Raw genomic sequence first — 19,155 nt, forward strand, 5'->3', positions numbered from 1 at the left:
CCCTATAGCTTACCCCTACTTTTTTCAGAATCTCGAACAGCTTGCACCATTTTATATTGTCGAACGCTTTTTCCAGGTCGACAAATCCTATGAAAGTGTCTTGATTTTTCTTTAGCCTTGCTTCCATTATTAGCCGTAACGTCAGAATTGCCTCTCTCGTCCCTTTACTTTTCCTAAAGCCAAACTGATCGTCACCTAGCGCATTCTCAATTTTCTTTTCCATTATTCTGTATATTATTCTTGTAAGCAGCTTCGATGCATGAGCTGTTAAGCTGATTGTATGATAATTCTCGCAATTGTCAGCTCTTGCCGTCTTCGGAATTGTGTGGATGATGCTATTCCGAAAGTCAGATGGTATATCGCCAGACTCATATATTCTACACACCAACGTGAATAGTCGTTTTGTTGCCACTTCCCCCAATGATTTTAGAAATTCTGATGGAATGTTATCTATCCCTTCTGCCTTGTTTGACCGTAAGTCCTTCAAAGCTCTTTTAAATTCCGATTCTAATACTGGATCCCGTATCTCTTCTAAATCGACTCCTGCTTCTTCTTCTATCACCTCAGACAAATCTTCACCCTCATAGAGGCTTTCAATGTATTCTTTCCACCTATTTGCTCTCTCCTCTGCATTTAACAGTGGAATTCCCGTTGCTCTCTTAATGTTACCACCGTTGCTTTTAATGTCACCAACAGCATGACCTACTGAGAGACGAAGATCCTTTCGTCAGCTTCCTGTAATGGGACTCAGTCATTAATGAAGCAGTCGAAATTCTTGTAAGTACGACCTGATCAATAGAGACACGGTATTTCAACTCAACAAGGCATGGGAACCAGCACTGGCGGTTCTAAGCCATCGTCGGCGGCAGACAAACGAATCCGAGCCAACACAGACGTGGAATCAAGCTCAGCACACTTAAACTGGGCGCCAACACTGCCCGCACGCGCGCTAGGCCGCTATTGGGACCGCGCTTTACCCGCGTCGCGAATGAGAAGCCCGTGGCACGTTTGTCCGACAGGGGGCAGTGGAGATCGCCGTGCTCTATGATCGGTCTACGATGATGTTATTGCCTCAATCCTTGGCGCCTGCGCATTTCTGGGGTGTCAGCATATATATTGGCGATCCATTGCAGCAACGCGTCAGTAAGCACCTGAAGATGGCGCGCAGCTCTCTCGTCGAAATATTGTGCAGCTTCCAAAACATGATCCGACACGACTCCCGTGAATCAATGAAGCAGGTTGGGTTTATTTATGATTGGAATACACCACATTATCTCCACTCTTTTGCTTACAAAATCCTATTTTCCAACATAATCTCCGTTGAATGCAACAGTCTTACGCTATCATTCTGGAAGCGCCTGTATGTCCATATGGTACCACTGTACTAGTCAGCTTGGGAGCCAACTTTCTGCGTCAGTATTCTCCGATATCATCCACGTACAGATTCTCATGGAGTGTATCCTTCATTAGGCCAAACAGATGTAAACTGGAAGGTGCGAGCTGTATGATGGACGAGGAAGAACAGTCGAATAAAGTTTTGTGAGCTCCTCTTGTCTGAGACCTTGCATTGTCATAGAGAAGAGAAGTTAGTTTGCATTTATTTGATGATGAACACATGGAGTCGTTTCTTCATTTTCTTGAGGGTAGCGCAATACACTTCAGAGCTGATCGTTGCACCATGAGGGAGCATATCAGAGTAACCCCTTCAGAGTCCCAGAATATCTTCGCCATGAGTTTACCCACTGAGGGTGCGGCTTTGAACTTTTTATCCGGAGGAAGGTTGTGTGGTGCCACTCCATGGATTGCCATTTTGTTTCTGGCTCGAAGTGATGAAACCGTGTTTCATCGCCTGGTACGATATTTGACAAAAAATGATCACAATTAGCCTCGTAACGTGCAGGCAATTTCGCACAGGTGATACTTCGTTGCTCTTCATGGTCTCCTGTTAGGCGATAAGGAACCCCGCAGGAACACACCTTAGAGTACCCCAAGTGGTGTACGAGTGTATCAGCACAACCGACAGAGACGTTCAGACGTGCAGTGAGGTGTTTGATTGTGATCCGCGGATCATCTCGAATGAGAGTGTCCGCACGTTCCAACATTGCATCTGTGTGCGGCCTGGCAGCACGATGGAGATCCGACTGGTTTTCTAAATATAAGACGCCTCACGCCGGCGACCCTCCATGGCCAGGTCTCCCTAGACATTCTGTATGCGCCTATGAATATCTGTGAACTGAAATTGGAACGCACCTCCATTACAACACCTTTTGAAGATCACGAATTTCGCCGCTACATCTCGGAACTTCATGAAACGAAAGGGACTGAAGCGGTAATGTTCCACAATGTCCCACAACAATATTGCATTTTTTCAACCGAAATTGGCAGAGAAAAATGTGCTGCATTGCTGTTAAATGCCCTCTGTATTTCTGCAACTAGTCTATGCTAATTCGTATATCGTTGGCATCGATGGACGAAGATCCCTCAATGGCAGAGATCATGGGTCATTGCAGAAGTAGCGGCTCTGCAGCAGGTAGAGAGAACTGCGCCGCGTGACCGTTGTCTACGCAAGTCGGACGCCAGGAAAAAAAAAAAAAAAAAAAAAAGGTTCAAATGGCTCTGAGCACTATGCGACTTAACTTCTGAGGTCATCAGACCCCTAGAACTTAGAACTACTTAAACGTAACTAACCTAAGCACATCACACACATCCATGCCCGAGGCAGGATTCGAACCCGCGACCGTAGCGGTTGCTCGGTTCCAGACTGTAGCGCCTAGAACCGCACGGCCACTCCGGCCGGACGCCAGGCGAACTACGAGGATAGTACAAGTAGCTTCACACTAGGATGCAGTGAGTACTAGTCAAAATTCAGGAGCACAGTGTGCTGTAGTCGCTCCAGAAATTTCTTATTGATCTCAATATTCTCCTCTCAAAACAGTTTGGATTCCGAAACACGCTTTCTACAATCCACAAGTATTTGCACGTGGTTGAGAATATCTGTGCAGCAAAGAATTGCGGAGAAAGCACTGGAGCTGTATTCTGTTATACGAAGGCTTGGTAATTCAAGTAGATTCCTTAGATTATCCAGGACATCTGCTCGAGGTGACTGATTCATTTGCGAGAGTAAGGAGACATTTCGTCAGCAGCAATCAGGGCAGCAGCGTAAAACCAGATATAGCTGGGGTACTACAAGGATCGGTTGTGGGATCTGTGCAGTAACGTATACACCTAGTAGATGCGAGGAAAAATCGCCGTGTATATTGATGACACTGTCCTATTAGAGCGTTGTCGTTTCCGAAACTTTATTCTCGATGCACATCCAGGTATAACTATACAAAATCACCCAGTGGTGCACTGCCTGGCAGGTGGAAATCAGGCCCAAGAAGATCCAAGCAATCAGAGACAATAGACCGAGGGGAAGGCCACGGCTGAGATGAATTGACGAGATCAGAGAAGATGATGGAACTACCTGGGAGGGCTACATGGACCGAGTAAGATGGAGGAGGCTGATTGGCGAGGTCAGAAATCGACTGTGTGGCCAAGTACTGTTCCTTCTATGTGTAGATGCTATAAATTATGGTCTCCTGCAGTGTTTTTCTGCCTATATATGAAGGCTAATCTCAGGATGTACTGTATGAAGTTTGATTCATTACGTGAGAGAAGCTGTCCGGCTGCACCTATTTAGTGCTACCCGTGAGAAGCCGTCATGGGTCTGTAGTGGTGTGCACGAAAATAAATAAAATTTCCTGTTTTTCCCCCTTAACCTTCCAGGTGTTGCAGTTGCAGTGGGCAGCGGTGTAGATGCGAGAAGGTCACCAGCAGTGCGCGCAGGAACTTGTTTGCAGTGGTAAATCGCCGGTTAGCAGCAGCCCGCAAAGTGTTTCCAGGAACGACGGCAGTCTGTTTCCGCAGACTGGCGGGCAGTCGGCCAAGCGCGATAATCGGTACGGGAGCGCAGCGGCGGCGCCAGGGCAGGTCAAGGAGGACGCGTGGGCGGCGGCGGCGGCGGCAAAGGCAAAAAGAGGGGGAAAACTGGGTGGTTAGGGAGAGGGGGGGAAGGGGGGAGGGGGAGCGAGGCGCCGCCGGCTGGCGGCACGACGTCCGCGCTGCAGGCCACTCCGCCGCCGCGTACAGTCGGAGAGGGATACGGTGGCCGATGCGAGTGTTGGGCGAGTTCATTTATTTGTTCAGAAGAGTAGGCGGACAGTGTTCGCCCGCTGTCAGCCGGTCGATAATCACAGAACAGAGATGCCCGCCCTGCAGTCTTTCTCAAACGATTATACAGAAGTTATTCATTAAACAAAAATATATATATATATATTTTTGCATTACTACACTCATGCTCATAAATTAAGGATAATTTAGAATGTGGTGCCACACAACGTGGCACTACACAAAACTGGCGCTAATAGCATATGCACATAGGGAACGCACACGACACAGACTGAAGTCCACGGTATTGGTGATAAGTTGAGAAAACCGTCCAGAAACACATGTGCTACAAAACGCCACTGTTTCCTGCGCATGTACCCTGATATCAATACACACGTACACAGGCCGCACAACGGGTTGGCATACTCTGGATCAGGTGGTCGAGCAGCTGCGTGTGTGGAGTGCTGCCAGCGCCACCGAGCGACGACCGCAGGTCAAATGCACCGCATGGTCATACCCCGAGGTGATTTAAACCCGCAAACCGCCCACCAGAGCGTTGTTTCACCATATCATGGTGCCTGTCGGAGCTCCTGAAGTGTCGTAGGGGTTTAAAGACGTGCAGCGATACGTCGACCGAAAGCATCCCACACGTGCTCGATGGGGATTAGGTCTGGAGAGCAGGCAGGCCACTCCGTTCGCCTGATATCTTCTGTTTCAAGGTTCTCCTCCACGATGGCAACTCGGTGGGGTGGTGCTTTATCATCCATCAGGAGGAAGGTGGGACCCACTGCAACCCTGAAAGGGCGGACATACTGGTGCAAAATGACCAGTTACAGTTCCTCTGACAGAGACATACAGGGGTGTACGTGCACCAATCATAATCCCACCCCCCAGCATCAAACCACGACCTCCATACAGGTCCCTTTCAAGGACATTAGGGGGTTGGTATCTGGTTCCTGGTTCACGCCAGATAAAAACCCGACGAGAATCAGTGTTCTGATATACCTGAACTAATCCGTGAACATAACCTGGGACCACTGTTCCTATGACCATGTACTGAGTTCTTGACACCATGCTTTTCGGGCTCTCCTGTGACCAGGGGTCAGTGGAATGCACCTTGCAGGTCTCTGGGCGAATAAACCATGTCTGTTCAGTCGTCTGTAGACTGTGTGTCTGGAGACAACTGCTCCAGTGGCTGCGGTAAGGTCCTGAGCAAGGCTACCTGCAGTACTCCGTGACCGTCTGCGGGCACTGATGGTGAGATATCGGTCTTCTTGTGGTGTTGTACACTGTGGACGTCCCCCAGTGTAGCACCTGGACACGTTTCCTGTCTGCTGAAATCGTTGCCATGATCTTGAGATCACACTTTGTGGCACACGGAGGGCCCGTGCTACGACCGGCTGTGTTTGACCAGCCTCCAGTTGTACTAGTATTCTACCCGTCTTACGTCATCAATATGTGTTCTTTGAGCCATTTTCAACACACAGTCACCATTAGCACGTCTGTAAACGTCTGCATACTTACTCGCTGCACCGTACTCTGACATGCACCAACACACCAATACATTTCTGCGTGTGTGGAGTGCTGCCGGCGCCACCGAGCGACGACCGCAGGTCAAATGCACCGCATGGTCATACCCTGAGGTGATTTAAACCCGCAAACCGCTCACCAGAGCGTTGTTTCACCATGTGTCAGCATTATCATTAATTTATGAACCTGAATGTATATACTTATGACGTGCCCACCATTACGTTAATGCTCATCGTTATTGTGATGTCGGGACGGAAGTAAGACACTGGGCAAAATTAGAAAAGGTTTGCTTTGAAAAATAGCTTTTGATGCATGTTACATAATATGCTGCTCTAAATGAAATTTAGCTGACATGTTGAATTTTTCTTTTGACTTGGTTGGAGGTCTCAAAAAATGGTTCAAATGGCTCTGAGCACTATGTGACTTAACTTCTGAGGTCATCAGTCCCCTAGAACTTTAAACTACTTAAACCTAACTAACCTAAGGACAGCACACACATCCATGCCTGAGGCAGGATTCGAACCTACGACCGTAGCGGTCGCTCGGCTCCAGACCGTAGCGCCTAGAACCGCACGGCCACTCAGAGACCGGCTTGGAGGTCTCTATCTGCGTCTGATCTCGAGAAAACTGATCTGATGCAGCAGTCTCATTTGCAATCGCGAGCGCTAGCCATAAAGCCAGAATGAAATATCCGCAACATTCCTCATATTTCATAAACGGTTTGAGTTATCAAAATGAGATTTTGGCACACGACAGCACGCGAAGAGGAGGTTGCTTGCCGTACGGTCATTATGCAAAACTTAATTATGTACCGTATTTTTCCGCTATCTGCAGACTTTTTGATGAAAGAATGTAATTTTTAAGGGCCATCGATAGCGAGAAATGATGCCGGTTTTGGAAAAACATATTGTAATTGAAGACGTAACACGTTTATTTTTGCACTGAGGATGTTCTTTTTCATAAGTTATTGACCGATTTTGGAACAACATACTGTAAGTGAAGACATAACACGTTTACTTTTGCACTGAGGATGCGCTTTTTCATAAGCTATTGACCTTACTTGTCCTCAATTCCTCATTTAATAAACTTAATCAGGTACTGTTTTAGAACTCCTTCGTCTGCACAACATGTTAGTGAGGTGACACTGTGTAAACTGAGCTATGTTTTGGCAAAAGAAGCAAATTTTTGTATGGGAGCAACAGAAACGTAGGTTCTGCTCATAATTCGCCACTCATGACGGTTCTCTGAAAGTTACAAATGGTTAACAAACGAAAAGAAATCGCTCCTTTCGTTGCAATTTTCTAGCGAAGGGCTCGCTGTATTTATTTTGCTCTGCACAATGAGGTAGGAATGGCGCACTATGAATTAAGAAACATTTCTTCTTAGTCTGTTCTCCTTTTCCTACCAGGCAAGGCCAGGTAAAATGAAACATTTAAAAAAGAGGGTGCATCACATCTATATCTGTGGTGTCACCGCCAGACACCACACTTGCCAGGTGGTAGCCTTTAAATCGGCCGCGGTCCGTTAGTATACGTCGGACCCGCGTGTCGCCACTGTCAGTGATTGCAGACCGAGCGCCACCACACGGCAGGTCTAAAGAGTCGTCCTAGCACTCGCCCCAGTTGTACAGCAGACTTTGCTAGCGATGCTACACTGACAAATACGCTCTCATTTGCCGAGACGATAGTTAGCATAGCCTTCAGCTACGTCATTTGCTACGACCTAGCAAGGCGCCATTACCAGTTTATATTGAGATTATAAATTATGTATCATCAACAGCGATGTACACCAATTATGGATTAAAGTTAAGTATTCCAAGATCTTCGTACTTTATTTGCAATTCTCAAGACATTGTCCTGTTCCAGACCTCACGCCAGTCTGCGTGAGCTTAAACGCGTGCCTTTCGGCTTCCTCCGAGTGGCTTGGCAGTCTTGCCAAGTCACTACAATATCTACATCTACTCGTAAATGGCGCGTGGGAAGAATGATTGCCGGTACGCCTCTGCATTATCACTAATTTCTCGAATTTTCTCGTCTTGATCATTTCGCGAGACGTATGTGGGGGGAAGTAATATGCTGTCCGACTCTTCCCGGAAAGTGCTCTCTTGAAATTTCAACAGTAAACCTCTCCCTGAAGGACAACGCCTCTCTTCTCGCGTCTGCACAAATGAGTCTGTTGAGCGTCCCCGTAACTCTCTCGCGCCGACTATAGGACTCCATGACGCAACTCGTCACTCTTCCTTGGATCTTCTCTCTCTTCTGTCAGTCCTACCTGGTAAGGATCCAAGATAATGAACAATACTCAAGAATCGGTCTGACAAACGCCTTGTAATTCCCTTCCTTCGTGGACAATTTACATTTCCTTAAGATTCCTCCTACGAACCTCAGTCTGGCATCTGCTTCTCCTACTGTTTGTTTTATGCGACCACTCCACTCAAGATCGCTGTGGATAGTAGTCCCAGATATTTTTCAGTAGATACTGTTTCCAGCAATTTATCATCAATAGTGACCGCGCCAGGTGGCGCAATGGGTATCTCAGTGGACTCGCATTCGGGAGGACGACGGTTCAACCCGCGTCCGGCCATCCTGATTTAGGTCCCCTCCCCTCAAATCAATCAACCAATCATCATCAGTAGTGTAGCTCTATAGTAGCGGAATTCTTTTGCTACGTATGCACAATACGTTAGGTTTACTTACATGCACCTTCAACTGCCAGAGCCTACAACGTTCGTCAACGATCTGCAAGTCGTCTTGTGAATCGATACTGACTTCTGGAGATGCTACTTTCTCATAGACTACAGCCTTAAAGAACTTCCGACGATTTCTACTAGATCATTTGTGCAGGGTGCAAGAAAAATGTACAGCACAAAATGTAGAACACATTCCTCACACGTAGACGAAGAAATTATGTTACATGAAAATGGGTCTGGAAACGCATTGTTTCCATCTTATAATTCATTATCTGCAAGTCATTAACAATGGCAAACGCACGATCAGAACCTACCAGCACGCGACATGCAACTCTCTCACAGGAGGTGTTCAGTATACTCTCCATGGGCGTTGATACATACATCAATCCGCAGTCATAGTTAATCTCGGGTGCACTGATGTATCCATGGGGGATTGCGGATGGTTTCGAAGCCTTCCGTAATACGGGCACGGAGGCTTTGAACATGCTGTACTGAGGTTCATCCACAAGAGCTTTCAAATGTCCCCACAAACAAAAGACCAGGGGGTTTATGCCGGAACGTGGAGAACAGGCAACTGGTTCATCTCTACCCATCAATCTGTAAACTAATCTGTTATTTAGAAGCCGACGGACATTAATACTAAAATGAGGAGGTGTTCTATCATTCATGGAGTACATGCGAGCCGTGGCTGGCTCGTGTTATGCTTTGTATTAAACCCTGGTTGCTATTCTGATTAGTCTCCCGCGGTTATCGCGATTATGCTGTTATTCTCTCTCTCCGCGAGTCGCAGCAGCAGTATGTATCGATATTCGCACCCTTGTACTATCATTGGCTTCGCGCTTATAGTTTCCGGCTGTGCCGTGTGCGGACATTTGGTCGATTGGCGTGGAGCAGTGAGGAAGTCTCCGTGGCGCGTTTCCGGCCGAGGCCGCTGGCAGCATCCACCCGCAGTCGGAGTGTGCGGAGCTGTTTCCATTGCTATGAGGTCCGTGGCTCAGCGATCCCAGACACGAAAGTTGAGTTTTTACTTAATCTACCAGCCAGCCCCAACTGTTCACATTGTATCGTTTGAATTTCGTTGTCGGCTGTTGGGACACTCCCGCGAGCAATAACGTGTGTTTTCAAGTTGGCGAAATTCTAGCCGCCCTCCTGTGGAGTTTAACCTAACTTGATTATTTTTCGATTGAAGTGCACCAGTGGAATCTTCTGCCTTGTGGCCGTTAACGCTCCGGTTACCTGCCCTGGCCGTTGACGTAAATACAGGCATTGTATTTTCCTCGTCGTGTTGTGGCTGTCCAGCACGGCACGTAATTTGACAGCTGATGTGTAATTCGTTGTGGGCGCCCATACCTTCTCCGTTGTTCCATTGAACTCCCTGTTGTGTGCTGGTAAGGTGGAGCGGAAGTTACCCTGTCGCTTGATCCGTTACCAGTCTGTCGGTTGGGCTGCCGTCGGATTGAGAATTGTAAGGCCAACTGCCTGTCTCACCTAAGCGAGCGTTAGTGTTTGAATTCCAGGCCGACCCTTGGAACCTTCTGAGTGCCGTTTGATGTGCTGGCTTTTCTTATTTGTCCTTGTTGTTTGTTTATGTATGCCTTCTAGCCGATTTTAAATTGAAGTTGTTTTGCCCTTAAGGCATGAGATTTTTTGGTTCAAATGGCTCTGAGCACTATGGGACTTAACATCTAAGGTCATCAGTCCCCTAGAACTTAGAACTACTTAAACCTAGCTAACCTAAGGACGTGACACACATCCATGCCCGAGGCATGATTCGAACCTGCGACCGTAGCAGTCGCGCGGTTCCGGACTGAAGTGCCTAGAACCGCTCGGTCACCGCGGTCGGGGAGATTGTTTAGGCCTTCAGCCTGATTTAAAGAAATTTTAGGATAAGGCCTTCTGCTTTTTAAAATTCAAATTCCTGTTTTGAGCCTTAAGTTATTGGCCTTCATCCGATTTTAAATTAAAGATGTTTTGCGCTTAGGGTGTGAGATTGCTTAGACCTTCAGCCTAATTTAGAGAAATGTTTTAAGATGGGGCCTTCTGGCTTTTAAAATTCAAGTTCTTGTTTTTGAGTCTTAAGTGATTAGATGTTTTAAGATAAGGCCTTCTGCGTTTTACATTGAAATTCCTGCTTTTGGGTCATAAATTATAGGCCTTCAGACGGTTTTAAATTAAAGTTGTTTTGCCCTTGATTGAATGGCGCATTTAGCTGGGAATTAAGTTCTAACATTAATGTTTGGCTTTCTCTGTTTTTAATGTTTTCTTTGCTCCTGTAATGTTTGTCAAATGAATAAAATAGTACGCTCAAGTGCAACTGACAGCCACTCATTTTGGCCACTTTCCACAAATTAAACTGTCTGTTCTGTCCTGAGGGTATAGCAGGGGATCTCAACATATTTTGTCTCACAACTAAAGGCACATTGCTAATACATCAGGTAGAACATTCTATGGGAAATTGTAACTTCGTCGGATGTGCCTGAGTGGAAGGAAGTGAGAATCTTCCAGTCATCAACAATGCCGGCCCAAACATTACAGAACATCTTTGTTGATAACTTGCTCCAACTGTCGCGAGATGGCGGAGTTTTGAAATTTGTAAGACTGGATGTCATGAAAGAGGTTGAAGGACAGTGAAACTACCACTAGGCGCTAAATGGCTGGACATCCACGACTCCACAGAACGGACCGAACGGGATAGCGCAGTGGTTAGCACGCTGGACTCTCATTCGGGAGGACGACGGTTCGAACCCGAGTCCTGATTTAGGTTTTCCGCGATTTCCTTTTAGGCAAATGCCAGGATGGTTCCTTCGAAAGGGCACGGTCGCTTTCCTTGTCCATCCTTGCCTAATCCGAACTTGTCCTCTGTCTTTAATGACCTCGTTGTTTAGGGGACATTAAATACCCATCTCCTCCTGATTCACAGAACGCGGCGTTCGGAGACTTCACTGCTCCGTAAAGTAGGATAGATTGTGATCTGTCTGATCTCTGCCGAAAAGCACAGTGCTAATGCACGCATAAGTGTTTCGGAGCACACCGTCCATCGTATTTTGTTGAAAATGGAGCTCAGTAGCAGACCACCACTATTTGTTCACATCTTGACCCAACGACATTGCCGACTCTTCTGGTGAATCACATTTTTGCTACATTAGGTCGATGGTCGTCTTCACAAACGCCACCATCGAAGTGAACTGCGACTGGAAACGTGGAGCATGCCACGGACGCAGGCTGGTGAGAGCAGAGACCATGAGGATAAAATCAGAGAGATTAGAGCCCACACAGAAGCATACCGACAATCCTTCTTTCCACGAACAATACGAGACTGGAATAGAAGGGAGAACCGATAGAGGTACTCAAGGTACCCTCCACCACACACCGTCTGGTGGCTTGCGGAGTATGGATGTAGATGTAGATGTAGATATAGATGTAGAGACGTTCTCCTGAGTTTCCGTGGGACCTGTGGTGGTTAATCGAAGATAGACTGACAGCTGAGAACCACGTGCATCCCTTCATGCTTGATCTCTTCCACAACGGCTATATCATTCAAGCAGTATAACTGTCCGTGTCTCGGAGCCAGCACAGTGCTTCAGTTGTTTCAAGAGCATTACAGTAAACTCACGTTGATGTCTGGGCGACTAAATTCACCAAATGTAAATCCTATGCAACCCATGTGGGTCGCTATCTGACGCTGTCATCAAGAACGCAAATCAGTGGCCTGTAATTTACACGAACTACGTGACCTGTGCTTAGACGTCCTATGCCTCACACCTCCACCAACCTATCAATAAACTGTAGGATCCCTGATACGCAGAATGAGTGATGCACTTCGTTCCAAGAACGGACAAACAAGTTATTAAGCAGGTGGTCATGATGTTTTAGCTCGTCAGGGCAGGCCTATGATTACGTACCTCTGTCCTACGATCCTTCCTGAAAACTGGAATAACCTGAGCTTTATTGCAGTCGCTAAGTGTTCTTCGTTGCTCCAGAGTTCGATAGACTGCTGCTTCTTACCCTTTTACTTGCAGTCGAAGTATGTCCTGCTGTGTGTCTTGTAAAACTTTGACCAGTGACATTTGCGTCCCGTAAAGGACGAGGGTAGGTCCACTGTAAGTAGGCTGTTTATGTTTTCTTATTGGCAACGTTACGTAGCGCCCTGTATGAGAATCACTGGCTGTGCTGTGTGCAGTCTGTGGGTAGTTTACATTGTTGTCTGCCATTGAAGTGTTGGGCAGCTGGATGTTAACAGCGCGTAGCGTTGCGCAGTTTGAGGTGAGCCGCCAGCAGTGGTGGATGTGGAGAGAGATGGCGGAGTTTTGAAATTTGTAAGACTGGATGTCATGAACTGCTATATATATTATGACTATTAAGGTAAATACATTGTTTGTTCTCTATTAAAATCTTTCATTTGCTAACTATGCCTATCAGTAGTTGGTGCCTTCCGTAGCTTGAATCTTTTATTTAGCTGGCAGTAGTGGCGCTCGCTGTATTGCAGTAATTTGAGTAACGAAGATTTTTGTGAGGTAAGTGATTCATGAAAGGTATAGGTTATTGTTAGTCAGGGCCATTCTTTTGTAGGGATTTTTGAAAGTCAGATTGCGTTGCGCTAAAAAAATATTGTGTGTCAGTTTAAGCACAGTCATGTATAATTTTTCAAAAGGGGACGTTTCATATGTCGACCCTTAGCCGAGGATACCTCACTGGAATCTTCTGATTTTTTCTTGTAGTTTGTGTAATTAGTGTAGATTTTGTTTATTGCTAGTGCGTAATTGTAGAGAGAATCTCCTTTGTAGTTGCAGTCTTTCATTGTTGTACAATAAAACAGGTGTGGCACTCATGTAAATTTGCACCAAGTATTTCGCAGCTTGCAATTAACTAGATATTATTTTCAGCGCTATGTTAATGTGTTCTCTTATTTTCTGTGTTATCGTGTGAAATATTGTGACAATAATGGCGTGTGAAAAACGTAATACTAGGCTCCAAAGTAAACAGGGAAATAACAGTGACGACGAGCGTAGCTTACCAGCACCGCTGTGTAATGAATTAACAGACATTCAAAGTAGTAATTTGGTAACTGTGCATAGGGAAATGGAGCGGGCGTCAAATAATGGTGTAGACAGTGAAACAGGTAGTGAACAGGGAAGCATTATCGATCGATCGCTCGGCAACAGCTCGCCTCAGGAATCCGAAATGACAGGACACAATTTTGCAAATACTGTAGATTCAGGTTTTGCGTCCTCACCGTTTTCTCAAATAAGTCAAGACACATTTTCTGCTTGTCAAAATGTGAATGTTGCCAGTGCAAATGCACTGCCGAAAAGCGTAGAGGAACAGATTCCAGACACTAATGCATTGTTATTACAGCTAATGCAACAAATGGAACAAAATCAGAGACAAACACAGCAAAAGCTTCAAAAGTTAGACACAATGGAACTAAATCTTCAAAAGTTAGACACAATGGAACAACACCAGAGACAAACACAGCAACAGTTAGACGCAATGGAATAAAATCTTCACACCATGCTTGAACAAACACGTGAAGATTTAACTACTGAGTTACATAAAATCGAATCGAAATGTCAAAAAGTCTGTAACGACGTAAAAACACAAATTTGTGGGCATTTTCAACCTATTTTTTCGCGGCATGAAAATGCATTACAGAATCACGAAGCAAGCATAAAAGAACTGCAAATTATTGTTCATGAAAATCATGAGACCTTGCAAGCTAAAATTGACTCAGTTGCATCTACCGATTCGGTTACGCAACTTGCAAAAACTCAGGAAATCTTGAAGGACACAGTAGAAAGACACATGGAGGAAATTAGTTCATTATCAGAGAAAGTAGCTGAACTTTCGGATCAGCTAAATAATTTATCTACGAAGTTAGATGATAATCTGAATGACACAAAACCGGTAGTCTTCAATGACACAGAAGAGTGCGAACAAATTAGGAAATTCAAACAAAATCAGAATCAAATTAATACGCAACACCAAAGAGAAATCTGGGAAGTACAAGATCAGCTGACTCAAGTAATACAAAAATTACATATTTCAGAGGCCACTCGCGCTCCAACACGGGAAGAGGGACTTAGAAATACGGAACAACCACAAAACAATAACACAGGACACTTCGGAAATTATGAAAGAAATTGGCAAGGCACACCGAATTTTGAGATGGAACCGCCGAAACGACGTAACAATGACCGATATGCTACTCGCCGACACGATGATTTTGGCTATAAGCTGTTCATTACTACACGTAAATTCAAAACATTTAAGAATTCTCGCAACGACATTCATCCACAAGCGTGGCTCCATCAATTCTCTCATTGTTTTCCTCCCAACTGGTCATTAGAGCACAGATTAGAATTTATGTGTGGCTACTTAGAGAATGAACCAGCTGTAAGAATGCGATCGATCATTCACGATTGTCACAGTGAAGGAGAATTTTACCATGCCTTCCTCTCAGCATATTGGTCTCAAACTACACAAGACCGAGTAAAACATAGCATCATAATGATGAAACATTTCGAACAATCTGAATTTTCCAGTCTTGTGAAATATTTTGAAGACATGTTGCATAAGAATCAGTACCTGTCAAACCCATACAGCCCGTCAGAACTCATCCGCATTTGCTTAATCAAATTGCCTGAACATTTACGACATATTGTTTTGGCAGGACGTTGCAAAGACGACATTGAAGCTTTTCAGGGACTCTTACAAGAATTAGAAATTGACACAGACAGTCGCAGGATGCGAAAACAGGAAAACAATCACTACAGGTCACATCTGTCACAATTCCGTGAAGACAGAAATAATAACGCAAATCGTGAACAAAACAGACACCATCCACATGACAACCACTGGCAGAGTAATAGTTACAGAGAAAGATCTCATTTCCGTAGTAATGAATATGACAGAGATTACCATAGAAACAGACAATTTGGGAACAAAAACGATTATTATCAAGGGAGACAGAATAACTTCAGACGCAACAGTTTAGCGCGCAGTTACGATTCCAGGAGAAATTCTCCACCACATGACCGACAAACAAGAAACTATGTAAACTACCGACAAAACGACAGACCTGAATTCCATCAGAACTGGCGGGATTCAAACAGAGCAGGGCACTCTCGACAAGGTGAATTTGTAGAAGTTTGGTCTCCTAATCCCAATAACGACGCGCGCCAACAAAGAGACAGACAATGACTCGCACCGCAGGTAGCCACGTGCCGGCTGGCTCAGGGAAAAATTACATAGACGCTAACCTTGAGAAAAATTCCAGTATTCTTTACCGACTTATACCACATGATAATTGCGTCGAAGTTGAAAACACTGCGTACTAGGAAGAGTAAAGGTTTACATCACATTTCACATGTAAAACCGTTTATTGAAAGATAATCTGTTTTTTAACTTTGTCTTTGCCATAAAACTTTTCACTTCACATTTCTAGTATGCATTGTCAGACTTAGAAACTGTTACTATGCAACAATGTTTGAAGTTAAATATCCAATCAAGAACCAAGAGAACGTATTTAAACAGAAATTACGAATGCATTGTTATTCTGAACAGACGACACAGTGCTATTGTGTGTGTATATTCTTGCTTGTTAGTTGCACGATTATGTAACGACTATAAGGCTCACATACTTAGAACATTTGCCAGTACTGCTAATGAGATTTTAATGCAACATTTTGGTTTACTTGAAAATACATTCTGGATTTAAAGTACTTTCTGTGAGATACCAGATGACACAGTGGTTAGTTTATTTGACAGCTACACGATTATATCATGACGCTACTAATAAGTGACACAATTTATATTATTGCTTTTGCGCTGTATCTGTTTTATATCTGCACAGTTTTTCTGAATTATTCTGGAAAGCAAAACATGTTTTAGTAGTAACTTTTGTGGTATAGCTACAATGAGCAGCCTTTTCCATACCACAACAATACGTTACAGCACAGTACTTTCTTCATCACGGCAATAAGCGTAATAACTAAGATATCTATACGCAAAGCATTTCACTTTTGTTTATCATGAGGTAAGTACATTGACTTCTGCAGAACTTAGCTTTCGGAGGACGATAACTACGACACTTCCACAAAGATTATCTTGCAACAAGACGCACAGTTTAGCGCTACAGTACACGTATTTGTTTGATTAATTTTGTACTTAAAACATTTATTTTTAAAGATATTTGAAGTACAATGATACAAAGGTTTTCCGTGATACATTTCATTCCATTGCTGTAATCTGTAACACCTCAGGGTATAGTTACATTAATCCTCAGGGGGTACACGCTTACTTTGCGTACCATGTGTGTGGCAAGCACAAGGAGCCCTAGCTAATATGGTATTTGCTTATACAACTTTACACATCGGTACCATATTTCTCCAACACAAATTACACAGCTATCTGATCATTTAACTGAGAGATAAACATTTTTTTTACTACAACAGTGACACATGTTTACGCAATTACACAGTTGGGTAACTTCACACTTACGAAATTGTATTTTGTCTGTACTTTGTGAACTGTTTATATTTTTTCAGACCCATTGTGATATTATGAGAGCTTTGAATGATATATTTGGTATGGGATCACGATTTTTAAAGTACGTTTGAGGCAGATGACACTTTTGATATGAGCAGAGAATTTTTTTTAGGTTTTGAAATTATTGGAGGAAGCTATGACGATTTTGAGAGTTGACTGAGGTGTTGTGATGTTATTATTACGATGCCTACGTGTATTATGCTGTTGCGGTATGTTTATGATCAATAAGCTGATGCTATATGAGTTATTTGAGTAAGATACGTATCTGTTATGATGAAATATTGAAGAAGTGTCGACGAATAAGGTAAGGAATAATGAGTAGTGGTTAGGGACTCTGGTTTGTGAAAAAGGTTGTTGGAAACCAAGAATCGTACTTTAAGAGTTATGAAATGTATGTAAATGTGTGAATGTATTACAATGCTGACGAAAATTTTTTGGACACTGTTATATCAATAGAATTTTGTTTCTACAGATTTGTAATGCAAATTCTTGACCTGTGAAATATTTTTATATGAGACTGTCACTGTAGTGGAAACTGCTGTCGTAAATACGAGGGCGGTTCAGAAAGTAACCTCCGATTGGTCACAGTGCGGGTTGTGGGGGGAGTAGCGACGCCATCTGTGCGTTCACGCACTCAACAGGTCAGTCGGCATCAAGCCGTGGTCGAGTGAACGTCGTACCTGCGCTAGTTTAGTTTTTGTGGCAGTTTGAAATGTGTGTTGCAATAGAAAACCCCGCCAAATGTGAAGTGCGTGCTGTCATAAGGTTTTTTACAGCCAAAGGATATTCTGCAGCAGCTATTCATCGTGAGCTTTGTGCCGTGTACGGACCAAGAGTTATGAGTGAAGGAGTTGTCCGTGAATTGGTACGTTTATTTAAAAGTGGACGAGAAAACGTTCATGATGAAGAGAGGAGTGGTAGACCATCATTGGTGACTGACGAACTCGTTCAGACAGTTGATGCAAAAGTTCGTGAAAATCAACGTTTCTCAATGTCGGAGTTGTCTACTGGTTTTCCACAGATTTCTAACACTCTCTTGTACGAGATAGTGACAGCAAGATTGGGTTACCGTAAGTTCTGTGCACGATGGGTGCCCAAAATTCTTACCGACCACCACAAAACTCAAAGAATGGCCTCTGCATTAGACTTTCTGTCACGTTATGAGGACGAAGGAGAACCATTGTTAAACAGAATCGTGACCAGTGACGAAACCTGGATTAAGTACGTGAACCCTGAGACAAAAGAACAATCAAAGATGTGGGCACATTCAAATTCGCCTACCAAACGAAGAAAAGCCTCGCAAGATTTTTCTGCCAGAAAACTGATGGCAACGGTGTTTTGGGATGCCAAAGGGGTGTTGTTGGTTGAATTCATGGAACGTGGTACGACCATTAATCAAGTGAAACAATAAAAAAGTTACGACGGGCTATACAGAACAAACGCCGTGGTATGCTGACTTCCGGTATCGTTTTTTTGCACGATAACGCCCGTCCTCACTCTGCTCGCAGAACAACGGCCCTTCTTGAGTCCTTCAAGTGGGACGTTATCAACCATCCACCTTATAGCCCAGACCTGGCGCCAAGTGATTATCACCTCTTCATGCATTTGAAGAAATGGCTCGGGTCACAGCGGTTTGATGACGACGAAGAGCTCAAAGATGCAGTTACAGGCTGGCTCCAGGCACAAGCGGGTGATTTTTATGCAGAAGGAATTTCAAAGCTTGTGAAGAGATATGATAAGTGCCTCAATCGCTATGGAGACTATGCAGAAAAATAGTGCAAAGATGTAGTTGTAAGATGTATATATTAAAATATTTTTATTTAACTTGGTGTATTTTTTTAAATCAACCGGAGGTTACTTTCTGAATGGCCCTCATATTTTGGTAAGAAAGTTAAGTGACCACCTTCACGTAATGCGTTGTGGGCACGCAGCTGCATGACAGACGCCTGGAAAAAAGCCATTAGTGTGTGCCTTTCAGAGGCACAGGTGGAGAAGAAAAAAAAAAAGAGGCCATTATCCTCGCTATTGACATTCCTTTGTAGAAAACATCGTAAATATGACACTCTCAAACTTGAAAACATGATTACACTGTAGAGTTCTTAATTTATGATATTTACTGAAATGAAATGATGAGAAACATTTCATGTCTATTGTCTTGCTAGTTGAAAGATTGTTTACTGCATTATGAAATGCCATATGGCTAGTGAATGACGTTTCATGCCTTGCTTTGCCTATTTTGT

Source organism: Schistocerca piceifrons, chromosome 5 (genome assembly GCF_021461385.2).
Source record: "Schistocerca piceifrons isolate TAMUIC-IGC-003096 chromosome 5, iqSchPice1.1, whole genome shotgun sequence".
NCBI classification, from domain to species: Eukaryota; Metazoa; Arthropoda; class Insecta; order Orthoptera; family Acrididae; genus Schistocerca; species Schistocerca piceifrons.